Genomic DNA, 14,644 nt, shown 5'->3' on the forward strand with positions numbered 1-14,644 from the left:
TTGGATGGGTTGTGCATCAGACTATTGCTGCTTATCCAGCCTCCATTCTGTTAGGCATGTAATTTGGATCTAGTTGACTCTGAGGATGGAGGTAGTTTAAATCCGTAACGGACTGACATGGGCATATATATAAACACTAATGCTGATGCGGGGATGAATTTTGTTAATAGCAGAAAATAAATGTTTAAAGTAAGAGAGAAGAGAAGAACATTGTCTTCTCTCATAGTCCAAGGCACACAGTTTTATTTTGATTGAGCTGCTATCTCGGCGTCATATTTTAAGACATAAATGAAGCAATCAATAAAAACCCTGGATTCTAATATAATTTATAGGTGTCACTTTGATGGAAGTATCAAGTGTCAAATACTGCTGGTAAATCTTTGTTCTGGCAATGCCATCATCCACCTCTCACCTTGGACCATCGAGGCTAAAGGTCATCATGGGGTTTGTGATAAAAAAACAACCAGTGGTAGATCAAGAAGAGCATTGTACTCCACAAATGGTTGTAATGGGTGTACCACTTTCTTTACCAGTACGTCCAATGCATTAGGCTATTTTGAGATGGGTGGAATTATTGACCACATCTGGTAGCACTTCCCGAGTTTTTTACACTGGTTTTTACCGTTGCAAGATTTGCTGGTTGTCCTATTTTGTTTGAGGGTCCATGGGAGAAGCTGGGGCTCCTGGGCAGGGCTCAACCATCGGGGTTGAGGCTGTTTGCCTCAAAGTCCAGGGGTCCATCCTACTATGAATCTGCAAACTGGGCCAAGTAAACCCCTTCAGCACTTGACACCCACTGATAGCAGAGGTGAACATTCACAGGCAATACATAAGTATGATAGATAATTGACCAAACCAGTGATTGCTTCTCAAGAAGAAACATTTTAAATGCACATTAGAACTAGATACCACACAAATGAAAAATGTACACAATCTAATTTACAGCTAGATTCATCATAGTCCCGTTTTGCAAGTCCTTAATAGCGATTATTAGGGAATCGCTATTAAGGACTTGCAAAACAGTATTCATGTAGGAATCGCTAAATAAATTGCGATTCCTACACATTCCTTATTTGCGATTAGCAAATTGCTAATCGCAAATAAGGATGCGATTTCAAGGGTGCCAGGGGTGTCCAAAGGACACCCTGTAGCACCCCTGAAATGTAATATACATTGGTGTGTGTGTAACATGCAACTTAGAAAAATGCATTTAAATGCGTTTTTCTAAGTTTTCGCTATTTACCACGAGGTTTGACCTTGCGGTAAATAGCGGCCCAAAATTGTGATTTCGCAATTTTAAAATGGTTCATGAATTGCATTTAAGGAATCTCAAATAGAGATTCCTTAAATGCAATTCCACGCAAATGTGCGAATTCTTTATTAGCGAATTTTGCATTTGGGATGATGAATCCCAAATGCAAAAATTGCACTCACAAAGGGCCAGATTCTCAGAATCTGGCCCTTTGCGAGCGCAATTAAGCTTGATGAATCTGGCCATTAGTGTCTTAGCACTAGAATGTGTCAGTGCCTCTTCCCACTATTGACCCCAGAGCCCCTCTTATGGTCCAGACAGTTCCAACTCGAGTCTTGTACCAGTATGATTAGGCTCAGGTGCAGACTACCCATGCACTGTTGTGTTAGTGTGCCTTCTTTTTACCTCAGTTCACTGGTTCTCACCCATCAGCTCTCTCTGTCTGTGAAGTCTCTAGCGCAATTCGGCCAGCCAGTCGGCTCCTCTGATGCTTGCTCAAGCACCCTCTTCCAGGCTGAACGTGAGCCTGCTGTTCATCTTGACCAATTAAGCTGTCACTTCCGGGTGAATCGGGAAGGGCTGTTTATGGGAGTGCTAGATCTTCTCAGGGCAAATGTTTGTTACTGCCCCGCTCAAGCTGTTGAAGTTCCCGGATCAGTGCATCCATGCATGGCGGGTCTCAAACAGATGGCGAGGCCTTGCACAGACATCTCGGGTTGGATGATGGACCATGGCTTTAGACACACTGAGGTCTCAGGTCACACAGCAGCTCTAGGTCACCATGCTACTGGGTGCAGGTGCATTGCCTTTGGACAACTATTTCACGATTTGGGAGCATCAACTTAAGTTGCATCGCAGCTTCACAAATCGGGCTCAGCAGCTCAGGTCACATTGGTATTGCACAGATTTGGCCCAGTGGCCCAGGTTATGCTGCAACTTCATGATTCCTGCCAGGAATCACACTGGGGAGTATGGGTTACCAACACCAGGGGACACTCAACTCCACCTGGACAGTTATTCTTCCTGCAGGACTGAAAGGCTTCAGCGCTCTCTCAGCAGGCAGGTTGTCATATAGGCGCTTCAGGACAGGCAATTAGCTTTTTCAACAAGATATGGACTCCGAGCATGTCCCCTCACCTCTGGGAAGCGGGGAGCCTGACACCAGCAGCTGTTGCACATCTTCTGAGTTTTCTGTGGCGTGCTCCCTTCTTTGGTAATAGAGAACTTGGAGCTGGAACAACAAGTGGGTCAGTGGATCCCATTTTATACAGTCAAAGAAGACATGAGATGTGGATTGAATTACTGCAGTTTCTGAACTGATTTACGGTGGTTCTCCTGTCAAGTGTCCTCTCCAGCCTTCTCTCCAAGCCCACCTTTTGTGGAGAGTGAGGTTCCTGACAAAAGGGTAGTCTCCAGCTTGGAGCACTCACAACAAAAATACAAATGGATGTGAGGTTTCTCCTGCTGGCTGTCATCAGCCATACTGAAGAGTGATCAAGGGAAAGACCAAATGCTGTCCTTCCCTAAAGGGTTCCTTACAGCTTGAACAACAGAGACTGAAGTCACACATTTCACCCCTCCACCTACCAAATGAAAGTGCTACAGGAAAACTATACAGCAACTTGTTTCAGGGTGTATGACATTGTTTCCCCACTTCAGTGTATAGGTCAACTCCCTTCAGCTTCAGGAATGTTAGTAGCTGAATATCTCACCTCTATATCGTTCACAAGGCTAGGCTTGGGGTCCTTGGAATGTATCCTACAGGCCATCTTTATTCTGGTTCACATATTTACACCAGCATGTATAATGTAGTCCACTTACACAAACATGTACAATATACTCTTAAGATATCAGTGATAGGATCTGGGTTAAAGCATAGAATCAGTACTTTACATGAATGGGCCATAGACCTTTACTCTTGTGACACAGGTAAGACAGTCTTGGCACAACTATGAATTCACAAAACAAAGTATTCTGTCACTATCACTTCAAGTTCTATATCCATGACGAAGACAGTAGTCCACTTTCTGTATAATGAGGACATGCTCGCTGTTCCCTACATGGTTCCAGGATAGGTCCGGAATCTCACTCAGGTCAAGATTTAGGTCCAGACCTCCACAGACACACTAGGTTAGTAGGAGACTAGGGCCAGGATGCCATATACACATTTTCAGGCGCTCGGGACATGAGCACATGACTGTGTACCATGCAGAGACACTCACACCTCAAGACAGTTGCTTAGTCTTGCATTAGGAAGCCTAGGATCGGGTGTGTCAGTGTTTCTGCAACATCTAGAAAGACTAGCTGGCATTCATGAGACAGAGAAACTTTATTCTACAAACGGGTCACAAGACTTTGCAAGTGTACTCGCTTGTCGGACTGCATCTACCATAATGCTTAGGGGCGACCCTGCTGGGAGGTGAAGCAGTGTGCTCCGACACCAATTTTCTAACCCCATTTCATAGTTGGATGTCTTTACAGCACTTAAGACTGCCTCATATGCCATTTTAACTCCCAGCACACAACATATCAGTTTAAAAAGACATGGCTGACTGTACCCAGCGGGATGTGGCTCAAGGATGGACTCTGGTTGCCTCTAACTGCTGCATTCCAGTGGGCTGCTCTTCTGTCGTATATGGTGGACTCTATAAAATGGTTATCAAAGCAAGGAAACACTGCTCTCTGCCACCTGTGGATGCACTGTAAGTAGCATTTGCTGTAACTGCATTTATCCTGTGCCTGCCTGTGGATTACTTCACTGTCTCCCTGTGTCTGACTGTGTGGATTCTTCAGATCACTTGGCATTGCCCCCTGTATCCATTATCCAGTGCGTACCGATGGATGGAGTCCCCCTGAGGTTCCTAGGGGTACTCCAAAGGCTGTTTACCCAGGCTGCTTGTGAGTGATTGCATGAATGAAAATACATTTGTAGAGCACCTCTGTTTTCCTTAGGATGTTCTGCTGCTGTAACCGATGTGCCCCTCAGCAGCTCACACCCAGCCAACAACCATAACGTTTGCCCTCCTCCAACTGTAGGAAATTAATGCCAAGGTGCAGCTACACAATCACAGCGACTCGAGGAATGCAATCAGCAACACATCACGCTTGCCACCAAAATAATTCCTACAAGGCCAAACTCATAGTCAAATCCCTTTTAGCCAGACAATGGTATGAAATATTGCAAAGAGCGTGTCCCCCCACTTGCCTACCCTGCACTACATGCTTAGCTGCTGCTATGATAAGAGCACCGATCTGGTTAACCAGGCACAAAACCAAAATGCTTCCATCATAGGCACGGTGGTTAATTTGAGCCGGTGAGGAAGGGTGGGCCACAGTGGCACTCATTTAGGCCAATATTCCATTCTTGTAATCTAGCCAGGCCTCTTTAATTAAATGTGTTTTATATTCTGTTTAGTTTGTTCAGACCCGAGTTGATTTAAGGTGCAAAGCCTTTGTTGGAGAATTTGATAGAAATGTACAAATTCAACAGTGTATTCTTGTAACATGCAGAAGTGTTTGACTTGTTACATGAAATTTTATCACTAGATTGAGACGATTTTATTGGAAGTGACGATTGCCAAACCTTAACTTATATTTTTGCCCGTCCGCCACGTTGACGCACATGCCAGGGCTCACCCAAGAGGCAAGTGTGTTGTCATCAGCTCTTTATATGTGGTCTAGGTTTTTGATATAGATGGAGCAATACTACAATCTATGTAACCATATACAGGAGAGGTTTTTGTACATCACTCATGATTAGCCCATGTGTTTCAGCTGTTTTAAAATGTGATGCTGAAGGAAAAGAGGCATAGTGAAATACAATAATTGCCAAGGATCACTCGGTTTGGTCAAGCGGAAAAGCCGGGCTTGATCCCTTATCTCCCACTTTCTTTTTGTGCTTCTCAGCCACTGTGTCCCATTTTACATCCAAGCGGAGTTCTTTTTCTTTAATTATTTGAGGAGTGGCATCATCAAGCTGGTAGATAAATACCTCTATTACATTTTAAGTGTAGGTGAACCAAGACATCTATATAGAAATAATAACAATGTATAGGGTGCCCTGTTTTAATGTTGATATCACACGCCCACCCCTGACTTAAGATGACGATAAGAGATTTCAAACCTTCACTGATGACACATGACCCATGTAAGGTACAGGCAGACTTATATGGACCCCACACTGTGCGGGCTTTTAGTATTCTTCAATACCCCCTGAAGCATGGGTAGTAGCTTTAAGACCTTGTAAGGTGCTGTGAAAATGCCCCCAAAAGATTGTTTATACATATAAAATGGTTTTGACAAAGGAAACGGCTTGTGACATACAAAACTCGCACTAAGAGTTGTTGGATGTGAGGTGGCTTGATGTAGTTGGGTTCCCAAAATTTAAATGAGAAGGGAAAACAGTTGCAGTTGCTCTGTGCATCATTAGTAACCAAAGAATAGTCGCTCTTTTTTCCAATTCACAGTATTATTTTGCTCTTGGTTGGTACTCAAAGCTTTATTTGTAACAAAACAAGCATTACAAAAGCGAATAGGTCTGGCTTGCAAAGGGAGACCTTGTTATCAATAGGAAAAGAGTGCATATAAGAAATAGTACACCATAGTAACTTTGGGTCAGCCATCTTCAAACATTGGCTTTGATGTGTTTTTCCTGGTTGCCACTTTCTCAACAAACTGTTTGTAAAATCATCAAGGTAACATTCCTCTCTGCACACTTACACAGAGGGCTGTAGGGTCTTCCTTATGAGGGCATCTGCAGAATTAACATAGAAAAGGGGTAGTACTTGGCAGCAAAAGCCACATGAAGGCTTGGTTCATTTATGGTTTGTGGGTCCAAGAGTACCTTTGGTTTAGTCACAGTCAGATGCCTGGCTCGAGCGTAGTTCAGAACTAGTTTTAGCATTCAGTGGCTAACCCCGCCTCTATGAGGATACCTAAAAAAAAAACCTTGCCGTGGGTACAAATCATACCCATGTTTTGCTTATTAGGTCATCATTACTGACCTTGAGGGCAGTAAATGCTCTATTTTACCTAATTGTTAAAACATTTTCTCAAGGAAACAATCCCTCCTCCAGAATACTCATTTGCTGCGCTTCACCGGAGGACAGTGTGCACAGAGCCGGACTGGCCGTAGCGGACACCGGGCAACCCGCCGGTGCGCCGCACGGGTGGGGGGCCGTTTTTGGTACAGGGCCGTTTTTGCAGCATAGCTGCAAAATCGACCCTGTAACAAAATTGGCCAAAAACTGGTGCTGGCAAAGAGCTTGGTGGCACCCACAACCCCCAGGGGGGGGGGGGGGGGGAGCACTTTACCAGGGCCGGTTTTGGTTCCCAGTCCAGCCCTGAGTGTGCATGCAGGCAGGTGGCAGGGTTAGTGTTTGCAGCAGTGGAGATGGGTCAGGTGGTGTCACTGGGAGAAGTGTGCAGCGCTTGCAGGGTACGCCTGCTAAGAAGCACTTTGGGCTCCTGCACTTTAAAAAAAAAATAAGCATTGCATAGGCCATACATCAATTCAACTACTTTCCAACCAAGAACTGACCCACCATGTAGCATCTGCAATGACTGCATTTCTTCTGTCTCAAAACACTTCAGCACTTCGTCAGGACTATGAAGCGCTGTATAAATCAAATTATAACAATATTTATATTTGAGAGTTTGGGCCAGTTTCAAATGTGTCCCAGCCTCAAGCTCAGCTGTTCTGAGTGGAGAAGCCTCGCTGCTCCGTGCACGTGTTATTCAGTCTGTGGCATGGCCCCACGCAGAAGTACATGCCATTCCAGCGTTTTCAGTGACCAATTGGAAAGTTGTCCAGGATACAGTAAATTTGCATTCCTCGCCTTATATGGTTCTTCGTGGAGGCAGCCTGTCTGTTCAAGCGACTTAAAATGAAAACATTGTTGTCCATCTCGATTTATATCTGAATTATAAGAAAGAAAGTTTGTTTCGAGAAATAATAGCGTGTGAAGTGTCACAGAACTATGTTGCTGTATCGTAGGTATTTTCAGAGCAAGCACACTGCAACTGTTCAAGCCACAGAAGGGGTGTTCTGTAATGCTGATTAATTTCGGATCCAGCTGTAAACAGTCAGCAAGTTTACGTTCCCCCTTTGAGTCTGAGGTAAAACGGTACAATTGGGGAAATACAAATAGGTAAAGTTTTTCAAGTGCGTCACTGCACAGGACCTCTTGTTACACAATACAATACAAGGTTCGACCCCTCTACAATTATGAACTTTGCTTATGCTACCCCTTGTAATCTGGTGGTTAAGTACAACATATGTTATTGTTAGCAACTATAAAGCACAGTCTCCTAGAAGCACTAGGGCTCAATATTAGTGTGGCATTGCATCACATTTTGGTTCTATGCCATATGCCTTTCAAAATGTTTTCATCGCAGACTGGAGTCTGATTCATGAGATGGAGCCTATTCGGAGCTTACCAAGAGTTTTCAAGGGCTTACAACCTGCCCATTGCTTACCATGTGTTGGCTTCGTCTGCATTCTCATTTTTTTACTTCATATTCAATGGATTTTCTTGTCCCAGGTTGTTCATCTTGTGTTTGTCTCTGCACTGAAGCAACGCCTCTTTACTATCTTTCTGATTGGCTGGCTTCTATCCTTCTGCAGCTCACTTTTGGGGACTACTTTTTTAGGTCGAGCCTGGGCAGTGCATTCTCTGCGAAGCATTTTGTAAAGTAGACTATTGCTTGCAGCACCTTTCATCTTTTCAATGTGTTCGTGTTTGTGCCCTTCATCCATGCCTGCTATTGAATGGATAGTATGCTGAATTCGTCCTGCCTTTCTGTGTATCAGACCCTCCCAGCACACTGCCCCTGCTACATGTGGTCTTACACGTTTTTTAATTCTTTACAATCAGGAATAATCTAGAATTACTGTTCCTTTGGCCCCACTCTCTCACAGACATGCAAGTCTCCGCCCAGCTCCCCCGCCCCTTTTACTGAAGACCACCTCTATCACATGGGAGTGATGAGTGTTTACTCTGTGCAAACTGCTCGTGCTGTTCGCTTCATCACTATGCATTACCAGCAGCTGATCTCCTCCAAATCAAATTCATAGCCTGATCATCTCTTTTCCCAGAAATGGCAGTTGTATTTTACAATCTTGTTTTTTGAGCTTTTTTTACTGTGTGAAACCAAAGTAACAGGATCTAATCAACAGACTACCCTTTCGCCTGGCTGTTGCTCTCTGATCACTAAGTAGGGGCCGGCAAGGATCGGATGGGGTGTTAAAAAAAAAAGAAGAAAAACGTACCAGATTGCCGCATTCCTCCTCATCTCTTCCCCGTCGTCTCTTCAAGCTGGCTGGAACAGGGAAGCAGGATGCACCCAGCTCCCAGGCTCCCCATAGCCAATCACAATGCTACAATGCAGTGTTGTGATTGGTGCCGCTCGAAGCTGCGTGGCGAGACTTTGCTGGTTGGAGTGCAGTTTACCTTTTGTGCCTGGGAGCCCAAGTACTGTGTGTGGACGGCGGAAGGAAGAGCGGGACTGCGAGTCCCAGGAACGCCAGCGGCTTGGTTGGCTGCCGCACCTGTGTGACTCTTCCCCCTTGACCCCGCCTCCTCCTGGGTGCTTAAACCCCCGCTTCGCGGGCGCCGCTCGAAGCTGCATGGCAAGACTTTACTGGTTGGAGTGCAGTTTACCTTTTGTCCCTGGGAGCCCAAGTACTGTGTGTGGACGGCGGAAGGAAGAGCGGGACTGCGAGTCCCAGGAACGCCAGCGGCTTGGTTGGCTGCTGCACCTGTGTGACTCTTCCCCCTTTACCTCGCCTCCTCCCGGGTGCTTAAACCCACGCCTCGCGGCCCCCGCTTCGCGGGAGCCGCTCGAAGCTGCGTGGCGAGACTTTGCTGGTTGGAGTGCAGTTTACCTTTTGTCCCTGGGAGCCCAAGTACTGTGTGTGGACAGCGGAAGGAAGAGCGGGACTGCGAGTCTCAGGAACGCCAGCGGCTTGGTTGTCTGCCGCACCTGTGCGACTCTTCCCCCTTGACCCCGCCTCCTCCCGGGTGCTTAAACCCACGCCTCGCGGCCCCCGCTTCGCGGGAGCCGCTCGAAGCTGCGTGGCGAGACTTTGCTGGTTGGAGTGCAGTTTACCTTTTGTCCCTGGGAGCCCAAGTACTGTGTGTGGACGGCGGAAGGAAGAGCGGGACTGCGAGTCCCAGGAGCGCCAGCGGCTTGGTTGGCTGCCGCATCTGTGCGATTCTTCCCCCTTGACACTGCCTCATCCCGGCCTACCTTAAGATCCACTGGCTATAAGAACACAGAGGGAAACGCGGGACGCGTGCGGGCGGGCGCCAGGCTAAGCCCGGGCAAAGGGCGGGTCATTTTAGGCCGTTAGAGGACGTAAGAGACCGGACCGGGCCATCCCTCTAACGCCCCATCTCTCCGTTCCCACTTCCTGACTAGTTGGCTACTTTATAGCTGGTCGCTACATCATGGCCAGTAGGGAAACAAGAAGCAAGGCTGCCTCTGTAGTCTCAGGTACTTTGGACAAATTCCTCACTAAAGTCAACTTGTCGGCCAGCATTGGTCCTCTGGTGCTTGCAACACCCACAGAGGAGGATGTAGGAAATAATGGTTTGTGTTCCTCTTCTAGTTTAGCAACTAATACTAGCACACCGTTACTGCTTGATGCTACCCACCTGTCTCTAATGGATAGTATTGACCAAACCATAGAGTCCGTTCTCCAACAGCTCAAGACACCATAATCCACGCAGAGGGATAGGGACACATCACAGATCATCAGTGATGTGGAGCTCTCCCCTGTCGTGGAGCTGGCACAGACCGGGGCTCAGGGGAAGGGTCCTAATTTACTAGAGCATGCAGGGTGTAGAGCGGATCCTGTACTGAAACTGAAAAGGAAAAGATCTAGAAAGCCCAAAAGTGCTAAAAGGGCCAAAACCGATCCCATATTGCCCGCGCGGGAAGATAATGTGAGTGCTTCTGTGCCATTAGCTATGGGCAATGACGATTTGGAATTGTTGAGTACTCCACCCATCCCCTCTATACCTGTGCCCTCTGAGCCATTCGTCTTTGGCGGGGTTTCACCCAACAATACAGAACTCCTTATTACCTCGCTTACTGATATTTTAAAGAGCCTTCTAAAACCCCTTGCCCTCAAACTGGATTCAATTGAATCTAGACTGATAGCTCTTGAAAGATCAAGTGCGGGTAATGGTGTTCAGTCTGGGAAGAGAGTTAGTACACATGCAGTACAGGGGTCCAGTGCTGGAGCATCCCATACCTCCATAACCACATTGGTCATGGCTCCAACTACACCTACAGTACTTCCTGGGGAAAATACCAACAATAGCGCAATACCAGTGCGTCAAACAGCACCTGTACCTCCCCCCAGATCAGTGCCCCTGATTCCAATTCCCAGGAGGTCTAGGCAATTAGCTCCGGCCAGTTTACCCAGTACATCACCACGCACTTCGGCCGGCGGACGCTGTAGCAGAAATTGCCTTGGAAACACCCGGAGGGCAGGCTCCAAAAACTTCTATTGAAGTTCTGAAGTTCTTGTCCTGGAATGTGGCGGGTATTGCAAATAAAATTCACACAGCGGACTGGGATCTCCTAGTGGGAAGGAGCGATATCTGTCTCTTCCAGGAGACGTGGGCGAGGGACCCCCTGAGTAGAACGGGCTATGCAGTTTTTGAAATCCAGGCTAGGTGGAGTGGCAGGGGGAGGCCCTCGGGGGGTCTGGCTGTTTGGGTGGCTACTCACATTGGGTGTTCTGCGGAGAGTGTACCTACATTCTCCCAGGACATCCAGTGTGTGCTTCTCAAATGGCCAAGTGCTGTAAACTTGGCAATTATTAATGTATATTCCCGCCCTGTCAGTGTGGCCATGGAATCTCCTACTCTTGAAGACCTTTCGTCCTTCCTGGGCCAACTGCCGAGTGATTGTAAAATAGTGATGGGCGGTGATTTTAATTGTCACTTTGAACATTTGGAAGGCCTAAAGGAGGGCGCCCTTACCACTGAAGATAATTACTGGGGCATTCCACCGTGTCAATCCCCCCACCCAAAATCCTGGTCCCCTCTTGCAGTCCAAATCATGTCCCTTACTTAAACTATGCGATAAGGGCATGTAACGGTCGAACTCCTTCCGACAGCCCTTCATTGTGTACCTTTAATAGGAAGGACCATGAATCGAGGTTGGACTACATTTTTGTTGACATTTCCCTATGGTCCAAGGTCCTGGATTTTAGGATAGTGGTCAGAACAGATAGCGACCACAATGCACTCTTATTAGAAATGAAACACCCTGCTCCTGTTGGTGAGTTACCATCTACCAACCTTTGTGGTGATCCTGGGAATATGGTTCTTACCTCCAACAGACGAAGGGTAAAATGGGGAAAATAATTAGTGCAGAAGATAATTTAAGTAGAATCTATGAAGTAGCACTCCCTAATCTCCAAGAAAAGGATGATCTAATCAATCTGCCCAGACAACCGGATTTTAATGAGCAACTAGGCCAAATTCATGCTAACCTTGTGGGAGCATTAGGTGAGGTTTTTTACCCTGTGGTAGTTCCACGACGCAAAAAGACCACAACCTCAACCTGGTATAATTCCTCATGTAAAAAAGTTAAGACAGAGCTTATTGCCTCAATTAAAGCAGGCGCAGACAGGGGTAAGGTTGCCGAACTTAGGCGGGAGTACAAGGCTGCCCTGGCTTTGGCAAGGTCAGAGTGGGATTGGAATCGGTGACAGGAGCATTCCCTAGCACGGGAAGCCAGGGATCTCAAAAAATTCTGGTCCCTGGTAAATTCTGGTACAGGAGAACCCAAAGCTGCAGTAGAGCCTAACATTGCATCCTCCGCTTGGGAAGATCACTTTGGCAAACTATATCAAGAGACCAAACAATCTGCCAATAATGAAATCGTGCCAGGTGATCTATCCACCCCTACAGCTGGTTTGGAATTCACCCTTGGTGAGGTGGTGGGTGCAGTGGAGAGATTAGCAATGGGGAAGGCCCCGGGACTAGATAGATTGCCTGGTGATCTTTTCAGGCAGCATCCTGAGATCTGGGGCCCGTACCTCCTAATTCTTTTCAATGCCATCTTGGGAGGCATGGAGATCCCCTGTACTTGGCTGGGGGCAGAGATAGTGCCCATTTTCAAAAAGGGTTCTCCTCTTCTCCCAGCCAATTACAGGCCGATCAGCCTGATAGATGTTCCCCAAAAACGTTTCTCCTGTCTTCTCCTGGACTATCTCATGGACTGGATGGAGGCCTATGAAATTTTGAGTCCACTCCAGGCTGGCTTCAGGAAAAACACGTCCACCATGGATCAGATCTTCCGCCTCGTCCTCCTGTACTGGAAAACGGTGAGGATAGAGGGGGGGAGGCTGTACATGGTGTTCGTGGACCTGAGGTCAGCCTTTGACATGGTCCCACGCAAGAAATTATGGGAGGTACTAAAGAAGCTAGGTGTCCCAACACAAATATTGCATGCATTAATTAGGCTCCATGATAATAACTACGCGCAGGTCAGGTGTGGGAGGGACGGAGTGTTGTCATCAAGGTTTCCTGTTCTCAGAGGGGTGAGGCAGGGTTGTGTCTTGGCGCCAACCCTGTTTTGCCTCTTTGTTAACAGTGTCATATCCCATCTGGACAATGTTAAAGATAATGACGCCCTCCTTCTGGCAGGCAGGAGGGTGCCAGCTATCATGTTTGCTGACGACACCCTCCTGCTTTCCAAATCTCCGATGGGGATACAAAGGATCTAAGATGAATTTGGTCTCTTCTGTACAGAACATGGTCTAGAGATCAATACTGAGAAGACCACGTTTATGATCTTTAATCCATCCCTAAAGACCAGACCTAACCCCACCTTGGGCGAAGCCAGCTTGGAATGGGTTACAACCTTTCAATACTTGGGGGTTACATTACATGAGGACTTATCCTGGGACCCCAAATAGTAAAATCCCGGCTGAAGTTGTGCCAACTTTCAGGTGCTATCCTGAAGGCTGTGAACACTTCAACCTTTAAACCCATAAGCCCGGCACTAGAACTCTACAAAACTCAATCTAAAGCGGCTGCATCTTAAGGCAGCGAGCTTTGGGGGTATAAAGCGGGGCATGATTTGGCCAGAGTGGAAAATAATTTTCTCAGACGCCTTCTGGCACTCCCTCGTGGTACACCTCTGCTCCCCCTAAGATTAGATGTGGGCTTACCTTCTATCGCTGTAGAATTGGAGTCAAAGCCAATAAGATTCTGGCATAGGCTATGGTCCAAGAAAAAACAAAGAGTAATGGAGGGCCTCAGGGGAGATTGTTTTTATAGACCTACTGGTGCCTTGTCCCCCAACTAGACAATAAAACACACGAAAGGTACCAGAAGTCTGAGTTCGTTGGAACCTATAAAGTGTCCCCTCTGGAAGACAAAACCAACAGGTTAATGTACAAGAAAAACATTACAAAGGCGTTAATGTGGAGACACACAGGAGAAAAAGACTAGAGAAAGTCCCCATCAGCCCACTCAATAGCGGAACTTCGTCATCTGGGTTGTGTGATTGAGATAGTGGTATCCAGTATGCCCTTCCTCAGGACCGACCCGGGGCTAGCAAAACTTGGACCACATGGTTGACCCTCAACCATAGAAGATGATCGAGTGCAGGCTGTAAGGGCAAAGTTGCAGTGCTCGAAATTTGTGAAAAAAGAAAAGAAAAGGAAAAGAATTGTAATCCAAGTGTTCTAAAAATACCTATCTTGATGTCATAAGAAAAACTTTATTGGGTCTGTCCATCAAGGTGGTATGGTTAAAAGCAGAGTGATAATAGCATGCAAGGAATTGCTATTCACCATGAGTGTAAACTTGTCAACATGTTTCAGCCTTTATAGGCTTTCGTCAGGACCTATGATGCACTACTGCAACACTTACTTTATATACTGTGAAAGACAATCTACAGAGCAAATCCAATTTCTCAAATGAAAAATTGGTATATCTTCTCCTGTAAGAACAATAAGGAAACAAAAAACAAAAACAACAGTCAAAGTTGGAGTGTCCTTAGGACTATCATGTGTGTTCATAAAGTGTTTCGTCACATGATGTTCAACTCACCCAAATTGTAGGGAGGAAACACCTCACCTCACCTGGCGTCCGCTCAGGGTAAAGGAGGCCACGCACTAAAAAATAGAGCATTGGTTGTAATTCATCTTAAAATATAAACTTAATAGTCCAGATGGTATTTCAACAGTGACACAAGAGAGGCAGGTCAGGAGGTCAAAGGCAGGATGACATTGCTGACATACAGGTGAAGTTAACTCATCACAAGGCAGTTAGCAGCTTGCCTAGATTAGAGCCGCAAACTGAGTCTGACCAAGCAGCGGTGAATTTACCTTTCAAGACAAGTACTTCTCTAGTGGTCAAT

The 14,644-nt window shown here is 46.5% G+C and overlaps 1 protein-coding gene across 1 annotated transcript in view; it reads left to right on the forward strand.

Moving 5' to 3' along the window:
- Positions 1 to 14,644, forward strand: part of TMEM200A (transmembrane protein 200A) — a 673,457-nt gene that overhangs the window by 182,687 nt on the left and 476,126 nt on the right. The gene's annotated exons all lie outside the window — the stretch shown is intronic.

The sequence above is a fragment of the Lissotriton vulgaris genome, chromosome 6 (assembly GCF_964263255.1).
Source record: "Lissotriton vulgaris chromosome 6, aLisVul1.2, whole genome shotgun sequence".
NCBI lineage: Eukaryota > Metazoa > Chordata > Amphibia > Caudata > Salamandridae > Lissotriton > Lissotriton vulgaris.